A 17,856-nucleotide genomic window follows, 5' to 3' on the forward strand; every position below is an offset into this window, starting at 1 on the left:
AGATTCACTGGCAGCCTCAGAGGCTGTTACACATAGGAGTGGGCCCTCAGGATGCTGGGGCCAAAAAAGGCTGACAACCAGCACAGCCTTTGAAGACTAAATCTTCAGATCAAGGAGAGTGAAGGACAAACCTCTAAAAGATCCACTGATGAAAAAGTAACCAAACTTGCCTGTGTTTTCCTCTGGCTATAATCCTCAGCACCTTCCTTTACCCAGCACGGAATATGTCTCCTTGGATATGCTTATGGCTGACGTCACTTCCTCTTAGATGTTCAGAAAGGACTGCTTGCTATAAAGGAGAGAAGCCAGGAGACTCAGAGTGTCTGCACAGCCACAGCCCTTCTCACCTGCAGTGTGCCCTCTTTTGTGTCTTGTAAAAGTGCTTCGTAGCCACTGGCAGCCACATTTAGGCAGACAAGAGTGAAGGTCTGTGAGACCTCTCCATCCACAAGAAACACTACACTGGACTGTGACAAAGAGACCTAATCAGAGCCCAGGCTTGACGGGGAGACCACAGGTAGATGGTGTCGAAGCAGGATGGCTGTCAGCAAGGACCGATGCACCAGATGCTCTTCTAAACACTTTACGTGTTCTGACTCTCAATGTCATACCAGCCCAACGAGGTAGGCGCTATGATCCCCATCGTGCAGATGAAGATGAAACCGTGAAACTCAGATTGGGACTTGAACCCAGCCAAAACCCACATTGGGACTTGAGCCAACAGACTGTGGGCCATCTCAGAAGGTGAGAGTGGCACCAGGGTATGGGGTTGTCAGTTTTTATAGGGGTAGGTAATTTCATAGGCTAATGAGTGGGAAGAGTATTCTAGCTATTTTGGGGGAGGGGAGGGGATTTCCAGGAATTGGGCCACTACCTACTTTTTTTTTTTAATAAATGTTCCTGAACTTTTTTTTTTTTTTTTATTGGCTGTGTTGGGTCTTCGTTGCTGCACACAGGCTTTCTCTAGTTGCAGCAAGCGGGGGCTACTCTTTGTTGTGGTGCATGGGCTTCTTACTGCGGTGGCCTTTCTTGTTGCAGATCACGGGCTCTAGAAGTGTAGGCTTCAGTAGTTGCGGCACATGGGCTCAACAGTTGTGGCTCATGGGCTCTAGAGCACAGGTTCAATAGTTGTGGTGCACGGGCTTAGTTGCTGCGTGGCATGTGGTATCTTCCTGGGGCAGGGCTCGAACCCGTGTGCCCTGCATTGGCAGGCGGATTCTTACCCACTGAGCCACCTAGGAAGTCCACTACCTACTTTTTGACTTTTATGGTTGGCCTTGGAACTGTCATGACTCCGATGCCTATGGGTGTGTCATTTAGCTTCTGATGTGTTCCAATGAGCGTATACTGAGGCTTAAGTTCTAGTGGAAGTCAATCGTCCGCCATCTTAGAGCTATTTGGTTCTAATCAGTTTATGCTGTGTCCTTGGGCTATGTCATTCCTTTAAAGGTTGTGCCCTGCCCCCTTCCCTCCTGTTTCAGAGACTGAAGCTCAGAAATGTTACACAACCAGTTCAAGGGAAGTCCCCAGTGGCACTGAGATCTGAGCCCTGCAGTCTGACTCATGCTCCTACCATGACAACCACTGTTTTTCATTGCAGTTGAAGCAGAAGTGGCCACAGTAAGGGGCCATCAAGAGTAGGTAATAACTAAAAATAAAAAAAAAAAAACAGTAAATAATAAAACAGAGAGTTTTTTTTGACTGTCGGGGGACTAGAGAACTAAGGGGAAAACAAGGTGATCAGGTCACCAGGACAGCCATTGGTCCCAAAGGACAAGGAACCCTTGTTCCCGAGCTCCAAAGGTGGGTGGCGCACAGCTTTGCTGTTTCTCAAGCTCCCTCTCAGATGCATTAGGCCTCAAGAAATAGGAGCCAATCTTTGTTCCCCAGGGCTTGAAAGAACCTAACTAACTTGTTTTATTATGTTAATTGTGCAGATAACCATTATGATCTAAATGGCCAGAAAGAAGAAAAAAATAAAGATTAGGGTAAATACACCAGGAACTCCAAGGCCCAGCTGAGCAGCAGATCAAAAGACAAAGGAATTGCCGGTCTTGGGACCTTAAAATCAGACAAAGCTCTCCCCGTAACTACAGAAGTCTGTGCATCAACACTACTGCCGATTGGGATTGCCATATATACATTACTAATAAGAAAAAAATATATCAAATTGTACTCTTTAAATACAAAAAATAAAAAGAAAATTGTTGACAATCAAAAAAAAAAAAAACCCAAAAAACACTACTGCCAATTTACTCTCCACCGTTTCACAGGTTCAGTAGTTTTTCACGTCCTCTATTTATTTCATTGTCATATCAACTTTATGAGGCATGCCAGATAGGTACTACTACAGATGAAGAAGCTGAGGCCCAGGCCCAGGAAAGGTGGGAATTGCCCAGGGTCATGCAATTTGCTTGCTGCGGAGCCAGAACTGGAACCCTTGGTTTCCCAGTGGGCATGGAACCAGGTCACACCAGTTCTTGAGAAGTAAGTGTGTGCATCTCTTCCCAACTCCACATTCAGCAGCATCACTTTGGTAGCTTAAAATCAGTCATGGTGGGAGTGCTTACACCATGGAAATCAGGAAGTACTACAAATCAGGGCTCCTTGGCACCCCCTGAGGCCCACCAATGGTTGATAAACATTTACCAGCACACCACTGAGTTATCCCACTAATTTTTCAAGTTACTGCTGAAGAAATTGTCGTGGCCCTTGACATTACAGTTGATGCATAACAGCTGAGGTAGGAAAGCGCTGTTTTCCCAAACCCTTCAAGTTCCCCCTTTGTGGCAGCAGAAATCATAAGAACTAGCACTTATTTGGGGGCTTGCTAAATGCCAGGATTTGTGCTCTGTGCCTTACGCATTATCTAGTTTATTTCTCATTTACAACCCTTTTCTATAGATGGAGACATTTGAGAATCTAAGTAAATTGTTCAAGGTCACACAGAAAGTGGTGAAACCGGGATTCAAATAGTTTTGTCTGAACTTGTCAATCATGGTGCCACTCTCATAGTTCTTATTATTTCATATGTAGAACAGACTCTTCTTCTCATTTCTACGGCACCCCTCCTTCTCCCACATTGTAAACATATAATGGAATTATAACTAAAATCAATCAAGACAACTAATTTCTAACACACAATGAATATTTTAAGGGCCATCTCAAATCTCAATAAAACTCCATAACCTATTAGACCATTCTAGCAATTTATAACTATGGCCTATAGAGAATGTCAGAATTAATATTCTGCTCTCATATTATTTCAACCATCAGATATTTTACATGATAATTGGCTCTTAGCAGCCACAATCCAATTTAATTTATTTATGAATACCTTGTATTTATATTTCATGGATATTGTTTTAATTATTAAATCACTACATCTTGGAAAGAAATGTAATTTTGTTACAGAGCAAATGTCCTTCATGTCAACATCTGTAATGCCACTTTAAAAGTGTATGAGGATAATAAAGAAAAAAAAAAAGTGTATGAGGATAAAAAGATTGCCTAGGTTTCAAAGACAAAATTTGTCATATTTTGCTGGAAACCATTTTGTCAGAAAATAAATACTACACATACAGAACTATTTAGAGTTCTGAAGTAATTATCTTGATGATGACAGGGAAAAACCCATTGGCTAATGCACTTTAACCTATAGAATTAATATCCTAATTCTGAGAAATGGGCTGACTTGAATTAGACAACCAAGTCAGGGGGGCAGCACCACCAGTCAGAATCAACAGAGCATGCATTTGGGGTTGGCAGCAGGGACCTGGCTTCAAATCCCAGCTCTGCCATTTTCCATCTGTATGAACTTGGCTGAGTTACTGAACCCACTCTGAACATTGGTTTCCCTGGGATCAGCAATACCTACCAAACAACAGAGTTATGGTGAAGATAGAACTGGTTATATAATTTGCAGGGAACAGTGCAAAATGAAAATCCCTTGCTCAAAAGATGTTAAGAATCTCAAGACGACAACAACAGCAGGGCAGTGAGCCAAGTGCGGGGACCCTCGTGAGAGTGGAGTCCAGTGAACTACATGGGTCATGTGTTCATGAAGTCGGCCGAGGGTAAGGATCATATTAAATGCCACATGTAAACTGCATCCCACTTGGGAGGTGCCTGAAGAATGTCAGTTATTTGTGTTTGGGCTCAGTTTGTCACTTTATACAGCGTGGAAAAGAAATCTAATAGTCACTCTTATTTTTTTTTTGAGGATAGGTGCCAGTTAAGCTTCACAGAATAGGCTTATAAATATCTAGGCCCTAAAAGGGTTCAAAGGAATAACAGTTCAGGATGGAGGGGGGCATAGAACCCAGGAGAGCTGTGCCGCCTGCTAGGCTGATGCCACCCCCCCCTTCCCCACCTTTCTGTCAAATTTTGGAAGAGGAATAGAGAACTCAGGATCTGTTTCCTAGCAGAGGTCTCGAAACCATAAAGCTAATCTCATTGGGTTTTGCACTACATTGAATTAAACTCCTAACTCTAATTTTGCCAAATAGGGTTACTGGGAGACCAGGAAGTAAAGCTTGATAACTGAGTTCCACTGTCCAGAGGGAGTCAAGAGAGAACAGAAAATCAATTTCCGGACTGCACAGAAGCTCGTGAAGCTATTTCGATCCATTGGGAGTAGCTTGTTTCTTTGTAAGGAGGCAGACATTTCTGAGAGACTGTTCACATAGAGGAGGCCCAGATGGTTTTCTAAACATCTTTCTTTGGGGATCCTCTTCATCACAGGCTGAAGGAGCCTCTGCTGATTGCCTTTGCTCTTACCTACTACAGGTAAGAGCACCTGACGAGACTAGGGACTGGAAAGGTGAATGTCCCTGGGGTGAAGGCATTCATTGACCTCACGTGGATAATCTCGGGAGTTCTTTTTTGGATCATTTTCCTAAAAACATGTGTTCAGCTCCTCCTCAAAGCCTACCAGTCTGATTCTTACAGCTCCCCACTTTCTCCCCTAGGGCAGAAGGGATCACTCCAACTTCTCCATGGTTTCAGAACACTCTCCATTTTGTATGCTGCTGTGCATTTCTACCTGAATAACAACCGAGAATTGCATTGAGCTTCAGTTTCTATACACCTCATCCAGCTGGTCGACCCAGGTCTCCACTTCATTCTGTGTGCCTTGAAAGTGGAGACAAACACGAGGGTTTTTTTATAAAGTACTTTTACATTTGGTACCCGAGGAGGGTGTCTGCTGCTACTTTAGGACCCTCCACAGCACTCAGCACAGAGCATTACATGCAGCAGGTGCTCAATCTTATTTGTTGAGTGAATATGTTCTGATGGCACCATTTCTTCTTATCTATTTAGTGTTATCATCCACCATGACCATAAGTTCCATGAAGCATTCATTTATAAGAATGTTCATATGAAAAGACGCTCAATGTCATTAATTATTAGAGAAATGCAAATCAAAACCACAATGAGGTATCACCTCACACTGGTCAGAATGGCCATCATCAAGAAGTCTATAAATAATATATACTGGAGAGAGTGTGGAGAAAAGGGAACCCTTCTGCACTGTTGGTGGGAATGTAAACTGTTACAGCCACTATGGAGAACAGTATGGAGGTTCCTTAAAAAGTGAAAAATAGAATTACCATATGACCCAGCAATCCCACTCCTGGGCATATACCCTGAGAAAACCATAATTCAAAAATACAGTGGGGGGGACTCGAGGTGGGGGGTCGGGGAAGGGAGGGAGTACAGGGATGTGTGTATGCAAACAGATGATTGAACCTGGTGTACCCCCCAAAAAAATAAAAAATAAAAAAAAAATAAAAAAAAGAAAAGAAAAAAAAATAAAAAAAGAACAAAAATACATCTGCATCACTATGCTCATTGCAGCACTATTCACAATAGCCAAGATATGGAAGCAACCTAAATGTCCACTGACAGATGAATGGATAAAGATGTGGTGTATATATATATACACAATGGAATATTACTCAGCCATAAAAAAAGAATGTAATAATGCCATTTGCAGCAACATGGATGGGCCTACAGATGATCATACTAAGTGAAGTAAGTCAGAGAAAGACAAATATCATATGATATTGCTTATATGTGGAATCTAAAAAATGATACAGATGAACTTATTTACAAACAGAAATAGACTCACAGACTTCAAAAACAAACTTATGGTTACCAAAAGGGAAAGGTGGAGGGGAGGGATAAATTAGGAGATTGGGATTAGCATATACATACTACTACATATAAAATAGATAATCAACATGGACCTACTATACAGCACAGGGAACTCTACTCAATACTCTGTAATAACCTATATATGGGAAAAGAGTCTGAAAAAGAATAGATATACTGGGTTGGCCAAAAAGTTCGTTCAGGTTTTTCCATAAGATGCTGTAGAAAAACCGAATGAACTTTTTGGCCAACTCAATATGTATAGGTATAACCGAATCACTTCGCTGTACACTTGAACCTAACACAACATTGTAAATCAACTATACTTAAATATAAAATAAAATTTTTTTAAATTTATTGAGTGCCTGCTATGTGACAGGAAATTTCTGAAAATAAAAGGAATGAACATGATTAACTCTATCAAATATTAAAACATGCTCTTGTATAATAATAACATGGCATATCTAGAGGGGGAAAGCAACTCATCGGGCAGAGAGCAGGTTCAGTCATCTAACCACAGACCTTCCCAGGGACTGGAGTTCCTCTCCCTTCTGGGACTGGGATCTGGCAAGGGTGAGGGTCCCCTGTATGAAGTGCAACATACAGGGTGGAGACGATGAGAAGATCAGCTTTGGGATACTTGGTGACAATAACTATGGAACCAGACTTCTTGTCAACTGGGGGCTTCCCCAAACAAGTTGGAACCTGGGGTTCCATTTGGGCTCTATAACAAGAATACCATACAGTGGGTAGCTTAAACAATAACATTTTATTTCTCACCGTTATGGAAGCTGGGAAGTCCAAGATCAAGGAGCCAGTGGATCTGGTATCTGGGGAGAGCCTGCTTCTGGCTCACAGATGGATGTCTTCTTGTGTCCTCACAAGGTGGGAGGGGCAAAGGAGTTCTCTGGGTCTCCTTTATAAGGCACTAATCCCATTCATGTGGGCTCCACCCTCATGACCTAACCTCATCCCAAAGGCCTCACCTCCTAATGCCATCATCTTGGGGATTAGGTTTCACGTATGAATTTTGGAGGGGTACAAACATGCAGCCTATAGCCCCTGTCAAGTGCAAGTGTGTTCTTAGAAGCACCAGGGCATGGTGTGATAAATATGGCCTTCAGATCAAGCAGGATGATCTCTACCATTACTTACTAGCTGAGCTTCCTGGGGCAAGTCATTCCACCTCTCTGAGCTGTAGTTATTTCACCTGCAGAATGAAGGTACCTAAACCTAGCAGACACCTAATAGCGAATAGCTATCACAGTGTCTTGACAATGGGGCTGATACAAGGATAGGCTCAAAATGTGTATCTAACTAAAGGTTAAAGTGCCATCTCTACCTTTTCTAATCTTAGCCACGTGAGGCTAACTGATGGCATCATTTTGGAGCCTAAGAAATGAGTGCCTATTATAGAACTGAATTGTTAAGGGACATGCTGAGGCAATAATCGATCCCTCTACAGCAGTGCTTCTCAACAAAATAAGACCCAGTGCCTCTCTTTTACAATAACCATTTTAATGCTTGTGTTAGTCAAGGTCCTCCAGAAAAACAGAACCAATAGGATATATATAGATACAAAGGAGAAGTTTTATCATGGGCATTAGCTCATGTGATTAAGGAGGCTGAGATATGCCATCTGCAAGCTGGAGAGCCAGGGCAGCGGGTGGTATCATTCAGTCCAAGTCTGAAGGCCTGAGAACCAGGAGCTCCGATGTCTGAGGACAGGGGATGATGGATATCCCAGCTCAAGGAGAGAGAGGGAATCACCCTTGCTTCACCTTTTTTGTTCTATTCAGGCCCACAAGGGATTGGATGATGCCCACCCACATTGGTGAGGGAGGATCTTCTTTACTCAGTCTCCTGATCCACTGATTCAAATGCTAACCTCTTCCAGAAACACCCTCACAGACACAGCCAGAAACCAGCTATCTAGGTTTCCCTTAGCCCTGTCAAAGTGACACATAAAATTAACCATGATCCTTTACAGGGTTGAAACTCATAATTATTAAAACCTATCTATGTGCATAATTTCAAAGAATTAAAAATAACACCCTGCAATAAAAAAGGAGAAATAAAAAGCAATATTACTTATATGTATGTAGTTCAATGCATAAATGCTTAAGCACACTACATCAGAAGAAAAAACATGCCTTCACTACATTTTCCAGTTCTAAGGGCAAGGGGAGTAGGTATCAGGGATCAGTCAACTCCTGGTACATTAATCATCACCCCCTCACCCCTTTGGATGACTTTCCAACCCCAGCCCCTACCTTGACCCCATCACCAACAAGAAATGAGGCGAAACATCCAGGATATGTTCTAGCTCTTTCTACCCTCCCCCCAAAGCTCTGCCTCTCCAGGGTTGGAAGATGTAGCAGAAGCCCCAGGAAGGCCTTTGATACCCTGGGTCTCAGCCTCAGAGGCGATGAGGGCTATCAGGGCTCTCTGTTCTTTCTGGAGGAAGAGGAGAGCAGGGAGGTATGCTCAGCTGTCCCACCCACCTCTCACCTCCCAGCAGGAACTAGCGCCCTGCAATCTGACCCCAGCTGTCTCCAGCTTGCTGGGTGGCCCTCTCTCAGGCTGGCTGGCTGGCTGGCTGGTCCCTGGTTTCCCAGCTCATCTACAGCTGGAGCAGACCCTGTTGACAAGCCCTCACTCCTTGAGGCTGGGCCTGGGTCTGCAAATATGTGATGAGGGGTCCCAAAGCCTTGGGCACAAGAAGGACAGTATCAACTGCCCTCCTGCAGCAGGACTCTCTCATAGGCTGACCATGAGGCAATTACAAGGGTGCTCACTGGCAGGGTCGGGGACTGGGGTGCACCAGCACAGCAAAGGGAGCAAGGCCTGTCATTCGGGCCAGGCTCTCTTTGGCCCCTTCTTCTCAGGGGCGAATGAGTTACTTGGATGAGACACACAAACCCTTCCCCAAATGGTTCCTCATGGCCACAACACCCTAATCAGGGTCTCTGCTCAAGCCCAAGAACAGGAGCTTCTCTGGCCAATGCGGAGTTGTATTCAAGCCTGCCCAGAATTTGCTTTAAAGCTGTGAAGCACGAGAAGCAGGATTCCGAGCCGTTCCCTGGGCTTCCTAGCTAGAGGGGCAAGGGGCCTACTCTGAGCTGATTTGGGGGGCTGGCTGTTCCCCAGGGACCTCTATCAGCTCTGCCCATGAGAAGCAGGGGCCTGAGGTGACTGGCCTGTTTTCTGGGAGATCTGGCATTTCCTCAGGTCTGACTCAGATGTTCCCACTGCTTGAGGGAAAAAAAAAAAAAAAAAAGTAGCCAGATAAGAAAACGGTCCAATGGTGCTCCCTGCTGGTTACATGCTAGACTGTGTGGATTTGCAGATGGAAATGCCAACCTGTTGTTTCTCACATGGGAGAGAAGACTGACTTTTTTTTTTTTTTTTTTTAAAGCACTGTATCAGATAACTATTGCTGCAGAACAAATGAGTGGTTTAAAACAACAATACCAATTCTATGGGTCAGGAATTTGGTTTGGCTGGGCAGTTCTGGCTCCAGGCCTCCCACCAGGTTGCCATGAGATGTCTGCCAGGCCTGCAGCCATCTCAGGGACTCACTTTCGAGGTGGTGCATTCACACGTCTGGCTGGCAAGTTTGTGCTGGCTGTTGGGAGGGGTCCTCAGTGCCTCTCCGTGGGGGCCTCTCCACAGATGCCTGCCTGATCAGAGCAAGTGACTCAAGAAGCTGAAGTGGAAGCTCAGGTGGTTTTTACGACTTGGTCCTGAAGTCGCACACTGTCAATTGCATGATATTCACACAAACTAGCTGTGATTCAGTGTGGGAGGAAACTACATGAGGTATGAATTCCAGAAGGTGAGGATCCCTGGTGCCATCTCGGAGGCTGACTACAATAAGCACCTACCATGTGCTAGGTAGTGTGCAAAGAATATATCACAACAACCAGAGCAATCTGCACTTACTGCATGCTTACTATGTGTCTAGGTGCTAAGTACGTTCCCTGAGTTACCCCATTTATCTTCACAACCCTACCAGCTTGGTCCTGTTGTCACCCATTGAAGAGGTTAGGAAATTGGGACTTAGGGAGGTTAGGTAGTGAGGTCACATGGCTGGTAAGTGGTTGGGTCAGCATTCAAGACTTTGTTCTGTGTTCACTATGTGGAATGCCTTTCTAGGCATTTAGAGCTAACAACCAAGGAGGTGGGCACAGATGAGGAAACTGAAGCTCAGAGAGGTCAAATAACATGGTCAAGGTTACAGAATCAGTAAATGGCAGAGCCAGGATTTGAACAGAGGTGACGCCAGAGCCCGTGCTCTGTCCACTCCACTGCATTGCTTCAGAACAGAGGAAAAAGATGCAGAAAGGAGAGAAGAATACAAAGAATGAGGTAGCCAGCCCTTCCAGTGCCTTGGTGTCAATCAGAAAAGACGCCCCTTCTGGGAGGCTGTAGCTCTGCAGGTGCTGGGCTTAGCAAGCTCAGTCCTCACTTTCCACCCGGGCTAGGTGCTCCTGCCCAGGGCAAAATCTGAGTGTGGTAGCCCTGGGGTAGGAGGCTAATAGACAAATAGGAGAGAAGTGGTTGTAAGCATAAGCAGATGGTGGCAGGGGAAAAGGAAGGCGGAGGGGAGGGCAAAAATAAACAGAAAAGGAGAAGGGAGAGAGAAAAATTTACGAGATGGGGAAAGAAGGTGGGAAAAAGACAAAAAACAGACCATGTGCATGGGGCCTGATTAGTCCTCCCAGGGGAATGCTTGGGACCTTCTCTACATGTGACTGGGAAAACAGAAGACCAAGTGAGTGGAATCCTTCGACTCCAGCTCACACATTCCTGCCCACCTCCATCACTAGTCCGGGGAATGGGGAGAAGGCAAGACACTGGCCAGAGGACACCCTGGTTTCAGGTAAAATGGGGTGGCAGCGGGGTGGGCGGCCTCCTGGGAGGCCCAGGGAAGCCCAGTGCAGAGGATAACCTCTAGAGTATTAGAGAGCTGACTGATGGATCGATCAACTAGAAGATAAAACTGGAGAGCATAACTGATGGCTTCATCATTGCGTCTCTTTGCACCGTGATCCCCAGATCTAGTTCTTTAACCGGCAGGTTCAGCTTCGATTGTTAGTGGCCACTGATGATTTAATGTCTGCTTGCTTTTGTGTTTGAGTTTGTCAGGGTTTACTTTCACAGCAGGTTGTGGAGTCAGAAACCACCTAGAGTGGCTGATAATTTGAAGTATAAAGAGTTATGAGACTCAGAGGCAGAAAAACCTGGATTTGAGTCCTAGTTTAACAGCAGCTGTAGATGACAAATCCCCACCCCCAACACAGTAGCCTCAAGTGCTCCCACAATAAAGCTTTACTTTGGGTGCCTCTCTGGAAAGCTCAGCAGCCTCCCAGAGGCCAACCCCTAGAAGGAGGGTGAGGCAGAAAAATCACTTTTTTTTCTGCCCCCAGCCTCTCCCCACTCCAATAAGATCTCACAGTTGCCAACTGATCTAAAGAACATATTTGTTTATTTCACCCTTCTACTTACAATCTTTCAATGATTTCTATCTACCTACAGGATAATATTCAAATTCCTGAGCTTTTGTTTATGCTGTTACTTTTTATTGAAAATCCTTTCCCTCTCTCTGCTTGGTACTCTCCTCTTCAAACTTCAGCTTGATTATCCATCCACTCATCCATCCATCCATCCATCCATCCTGCATCCTGAAACTCTACTTCAGTGCTTCCTAAGCTTGTCTGCACAATGGAATCACCTGGGGAGATTTAAAAAAAATATTGATGTCCTGTGTCATCTTCGGAGATTGTGACTTAATTGGTCTGGAATGAGGCCTGGGCTTTGGAATTTTAAAAAGATCCCAAAGTGATTGTAACATGCAGACAAGTTTTGGGACCACTGCCCCCACTCTGTACCATGTATTGTAATAGTCCCTGAGGACTTAGAGATAAAAGTTCGTTTAGACTAGAAATTTAGTGTAGAAGGAGAAATAGATTGGTAATTATATAAGTACCCAGCAGTGTACACAAGTGCTATGAAAGAGGTAAGCCAGGTATTCTCTGGAAGGTACAGGAAAAGCACATAACCCACACTGGTGGGACTGAGGGATGGTGGTCAGGGCTGCTGAGTCTTCCAGGACAAGGAGGGGGTGGGCATCCCAGTCAGAGGGAAACCTGAATACAGCACAGCGAGCTGGAGAAAGCATGTCACTTTTGGGGGTGGACAAGAACTTAGGGCAACTGAAGCTTTGGGGCAGTGAGCCTGTGGAAGCAGATGCAGCTTTACAGGGAGCAGGAACTGGGAACCCAATGAAGGTGGTGTCAGGGATGTGACCTAGTCAGACTTTGTGGCTGTGAATGCAGGGGAGGTAGGCAACTTGGTGAACTAGGAGAGGAGATGGTAGGAACCAGGAGGAGGGCCTTCCCTTCTCCAGCGAAGTCTCCCTCACATCTTCTCTGTCTGCATACTCCAGCACAGGACAGAGCCCTAACCATCCTCATGCCTCTGGCCCGTAGCTCTGTGCCTGGCAGAGAATAACTGCTTATGCCTCATGCCACAGAGTGAGGTAGAAAAAGCATAGGCTTCAGAGTCAGACCAACTTGATTCAAGACCCAGTTCCATGATGGGTGATGCCTTAGAGGGCTGGTATGGGGAGGGTGGGAGGGAGTTGCAGGCAGGAGGGGATACGGGGATATATGTCTAAATACAGCTGATTCACTTTGGTGTAGCTCAAGAACTGGCACAACAGTGTAAAGCAATTATATTCCAATAAAGAGCTAAAAAAAAAAAAAGACCCAGCTCCACTCCTTACAAGCTGTGTGACATTGGGTGAGTCAGCCATGTTTTCCGCTCCTGGTTTTCTCCACTATAAAGTGCAGAAAATGCCAAGCCCACGAGATGACACTGAAGATCAGAAAAAATTTGTCAATGTTTCTTAAAGTGTGGTCCCTGGACCATCAGCCTCAGCATTGCCTGGGAACTCGTTAGAAAGGCAAATTCTTGGGCCCCATCCCAGACCTGCTGACTCAGAAACCCTGTGCAAGATGCCAGCACTCTGTGTTTTCGCACACCCTGCAGTTAGTTCTGATACACGCTGAAGTTTGAGAAACACTGATGTATGTTAACTGTGTCATCCCTGTGCTTACTTTTCTGGAAGCCTACATTTGCTCCTGAAAAGTAGGGCAATCAAACCGGCCACCAAGCTCTGGCCTCTGCTCTGGTCCCCCTTCCTTTTTGCTCTCCTCATTGGTCATTGCAGATGTGAGGCTCAGGAGGTCAGGCTTTGAAATCAGTACGTCTGAGAGGGAGTTCCATGTGTGTGTGCACGTGCGCACACATGCAGGTTTTTGCCCTCTAGTAAAGCTGTGTGACCTTGACTTCTAAGCATGTGTTTCCTCATCTGTAAATGGAAGTGATAATACTTATGGGCCAGTCATGGGTCTAAGCACTTTCCACATATTAACTCATCTTTTCCTCACCACAGCCCTATGGAGTTAGTACTATTATTATCCTCATTTTAGAGACAAGGAAGCCAAGGCACAGAAAGGTTAAGAAACTTGCTCAAGGGCACACAGTTCTGAAGTGTTAGAGCTGAGATTCAAGCACAGGCCCTCTGACAGTGGCATCCATGCTCTTAGGCAGTCTGCCTCCTCTGAAATATGAATAATGCATCCAATGTCGAGCACACTCTGTGCTGCTCTTTGCTGTGTTGAAATGCCTTACCTTCTTCTTTCGCTACTTACAATGAGAACATGCCTTAGTCACTTCACCTCTCCTGGCCTTAGTTTCCAAATGTTTAAAATGAGAGGTTGGACTGGGTGAGGGATGTAAGCAGGAGCCCCAAGGTCCAAAGAATAAGCTGTGTTTGGCCAGCTATTTTGTCTCTTTGAATTGACTTAAACTAAGCGTCGGTCTTTAAGTGGTGTATGCTCCCCCTCTTCATGCTATAACCACCCCTTTCAGTAGTCTCAAACCAGGCCTACTTGCCTTATTTTAATGAACTGTCTGGTATCCAAAGGTATCTGAGTTTGAGATCACTAATCAGACAATGCCTAAATTTGAGTTCCTATGAGTTTACAGTTCTTTCACCATCACCTTTCTTCTCCCCCAGTCCAACTTAAAGAACACTTTACCTGGGATGTTTCTTGTGCAAAGGCTCTGAGCCTTGGCTCCTGCCTTTCACTGTTATGGAAGTCCTCTACTTGGCATGTCTGGCAAAAGTGAGCTGGTGTTCTTTCTTTTCTCCATGTGCCCTGAAAATGCTGATTTACATTTGCTTCTGGAAGGGAGAAAGATGAAGCTCGTTTTAGAATATAAGGTTAATCCAATTTCAGAATCAACTGCACGTGGAAAGATGATTCCTGTTATTTCCATTTAGTCTGGGAGGGTTCCTCTTTCCAAACGCAGAACTTAATTGCTGGAAGAACGAAGGCCTTTTACTCTGCTTTGAGTGTGTGCACCCCTATGCTGAATGCCTTCATTTCCTGCAGCAGGAATAATACATTCAGTATTGATAGAGTGGCTTTGAGGAGTTTTACTGGGCTTTGCAAACATCCTTTGTAAGGCTGCTGGGAAGTAGGTGCCAGGTGTGCTGACTAACGACTAGCACATTGCCTGACACACGTAACTGGCACTCAAATATTGCTGAATATGGATAAATGAATGAGCAAATACTTTCTAGCAGCTGGAGCCTAAGCTAGTTAAACAACTCATCGAACGTCACTCAATTTACAGAAATATACTTTATTTTTATACTGTATGGCTTATAGTTTTCATACATGTTTTCTAGAAATTAGTTTCCATATTTTAAAGTTGAGGAAATGAGGCTTCAAGTTAACTTCAAAGTCTCACTGTGGCGTTCCTGTGACCTCAGGTTGTCATTACCAAAATAAAAGCCAATGTAAAAAACAGTTAAAAAAAAACTGAAGTTGTGAAAGCTAAAGCGTTAGATGCTAAAACAAACATGGCAGAAAAAAAATCACAACACAAAAAACTAGAAACAGTGCTATTACTTATATAGTAATTCATAGTTCCTAAGGCATTTTCTCACATTTGATTTCATCTGCCCCCTCCACAACAATTCTATTCCACTGGAGTAAAATCTCCTCTTGCTTCAGGTTAGCTGACTATTAACAGTAACAGATTACCCCAGATGCTACTCTTTTTCCAAGGCAGGTCAGTCTGGCACTGAATAATCTGTGTACTCCTGCCACCTACTGGTGCTTTTCCTGTAGTATGGATTTCAGCTGATATTATATTAACATTTTTTCTTCAGTGGGACCATTCAACTGTTTTACTCCTTATTACTCAAGTCCTTAAAAATACCCCCCGCCCCCACCTTTGAAACTCATTTTCTAAGGAGCCCACTCGAAACAGGACCTAAGACTTTTTTAGGAAAGGGGTTGTAAACACTTCTGACTCCTGGCACACTGGCAGGTTTCAGAAATGCCTCTGAGCACCTTCCAGTTGGCTTAGTAGCTGGGGGAAGCGAGGTGGCTTAGCTAAGGACAGAGAATGCTCATGGATTTTCAGCTTTCATAGTACTGCCTCCACTTTGTCCAGTATTTTCTGGGAGGGCTACAGGTAGAGAGCAGGTTAGCTGAGAATGTAGTGTGACAGATGCTGACAGCTTACTCCATGGTGCCCCAACAGTTGGTGGAAGAGGAATGAAATCCTGGGGGACAACTGAAGCCAACTGCCTGACTCAGGGGCACACCAGTGGGGTTTCGCAAACTCCACCAATGCCTGCAAACCTCTAGTCAATACCTTTTTCAAAGCTGGGCTTTGCTCTGGATACAAGTTTTTTTAATTATTAGACAAAATCTGTCTTCGTACTTCGCCAGAAATCCAGGGATGATCGTTCATCTTTAGGGCAAACTACCAGAGTAGGATTAAAACGAGATGATTTGGCATATAAATGGTTTCTCATAATCTCAGGATTCTTTAAAAACTGGACTATTAGAGCAGTAGTGTGAAACAGGCTGAGGCAAACACGGGAGAAAGAAAATTGGACTTGAAAAGTAACTAGTGGAATTTTAGTGTAAATTCTTAAGGGTTCTTTTCAAAAATAACCTTGACTGACTGGGGGGAAAAATAGAGGTTTTTAATTTTTTTCTTTATCATTGAGGTTGTACTTAATGAACTTTTCACCTTTTCTTCCTTCTGCTCCATGGTATGAGAAAAATAGCTTTGACAATTTTTGAAAGCAAGGTAAAATGTCTATTGCAGCAGATTATGAAAGATTTCTTAAGGTGAAAGGTCAAGATAGTAACATTTGATAAACATCAGATTTCATGCCCTAATTCACTTAAAGGTTTAGCAGTACATATCAAGACAGGGAAGGAATTATAAAACTTTGAAAGCATTCTGGTTATTCTTTAATTTAGAGCAAAATTAAGCTGTGAAGGGTGGCTCAGGATTATTGAAAAAAAAAAAACCCAGTAGTTATTCCAAACACTTGCATGATACTTAACAGGTTTTTAGGCGGTATATTTCACTATATTCTAATGAGAATCATTTAAGATAAGGCTTGTTTTCATAATTCATACTTGAGAAAACTAAGGTTCAGAGGTCAAGTCACATACTTCCCAAAGACACATAGCTGATAAATCACAGCACTGAAGACAGATCTTTAAAGTCTAGTGATCTTTCTAGAAACTCTTCCCCGGAGCCGTTTCCTCTCCTTAAATGTCAGTTTATCTGACTATTGTACTTAACCGTTTTAAAGAGCAGGTGGAAATTAATCTTTTTTCTTAGTCACACTTCTAAGCCTGTGGGCCTCCCGTAATAAACACCTGCTTTCACCAGGTGGTAACACACCACAACTATATATTAGTTTGTTTGAAACAGCCTTTGAATAGAGATTCTCATGTATTAGCAGATAGGTTTTCTTTGCAGTCTGGTAAAAACATCTGATTTCTTGGCTCCACGTCAGAGACCAATCCAGTATTGTGGGAGGGAATGGAGACATAATTCACTGTTAACAAGCCTCCCAAAGTGGTCAAATTGCAGACGATTTAAAAAAACAAATATGTAAAGCGATTCCCAGGATCATAAAACCTTTAATGGTGCTTTGAAATGTGTATTTTTTGCCTTAATATAGAAAAGTTTCAACTTGGGAAGTACTGATATTTTAAAATAAAGAAGCCATACAATTCATATTCAGTTTAGGATGAGTATCCATGCTAATTTCGCCTTAGTTCTGCTTTATTTCTGTAACAGATATCTTATCATTGCAATGTGCTACCCTAACAGGAAGTTTTCAGTATCATCTTACTCTATTCCCAATTCACACCTTTCCTAGACTAAAAGTTTTCATTTTACAGGGTTTCTGGTGGGAAGCCAGTGTTAAAAACAGACATGCAATTAATTAGTGGATCTGTTTCAACTGTGAGGTATTTTCAACTTTTGTAAAAATGAACCCCATAAATGTCTCTGAATATTTTACAGTCGGTAGTTTCCAAATCCTGCCTGAGCAAAAATTACCTGTGGACTGATTTAGGCCTGGGCTAGCGCCCAGACTCTGCATTTAAACACCCCTTATGACTTTTATGAATAGGTAAATTTAAAAAAGTTATGGCATTGCTATTTTTTTCCTCCAATCCCAAAGTAGCCATTCACAATTGTAACTTAAATCATTACATGATTACTAACACATTTAACCCACAATATTCACTTTAGGATGGTCTCTGTACACACTTCAGTAAGCCACTCATTATACAG

This window comes from Hippopotamus amphibius, chromosome 7 (assembly GCF_030028045.1).
Source record: "Hippopotamus amphibius kiboko isolate mHipAmp2 chromosome 7, mHipAmp2.hap2, whole genome shotgun sequence".
In the NCBI taxonomy this organism is placed as follows: domain Eukaryota; kingdom Metazoa; phylum Chordata; class Mammalia; order Artiodactyla; family Hippopotamidae; genus Hippopotamus; species Hippopotamus amphibius.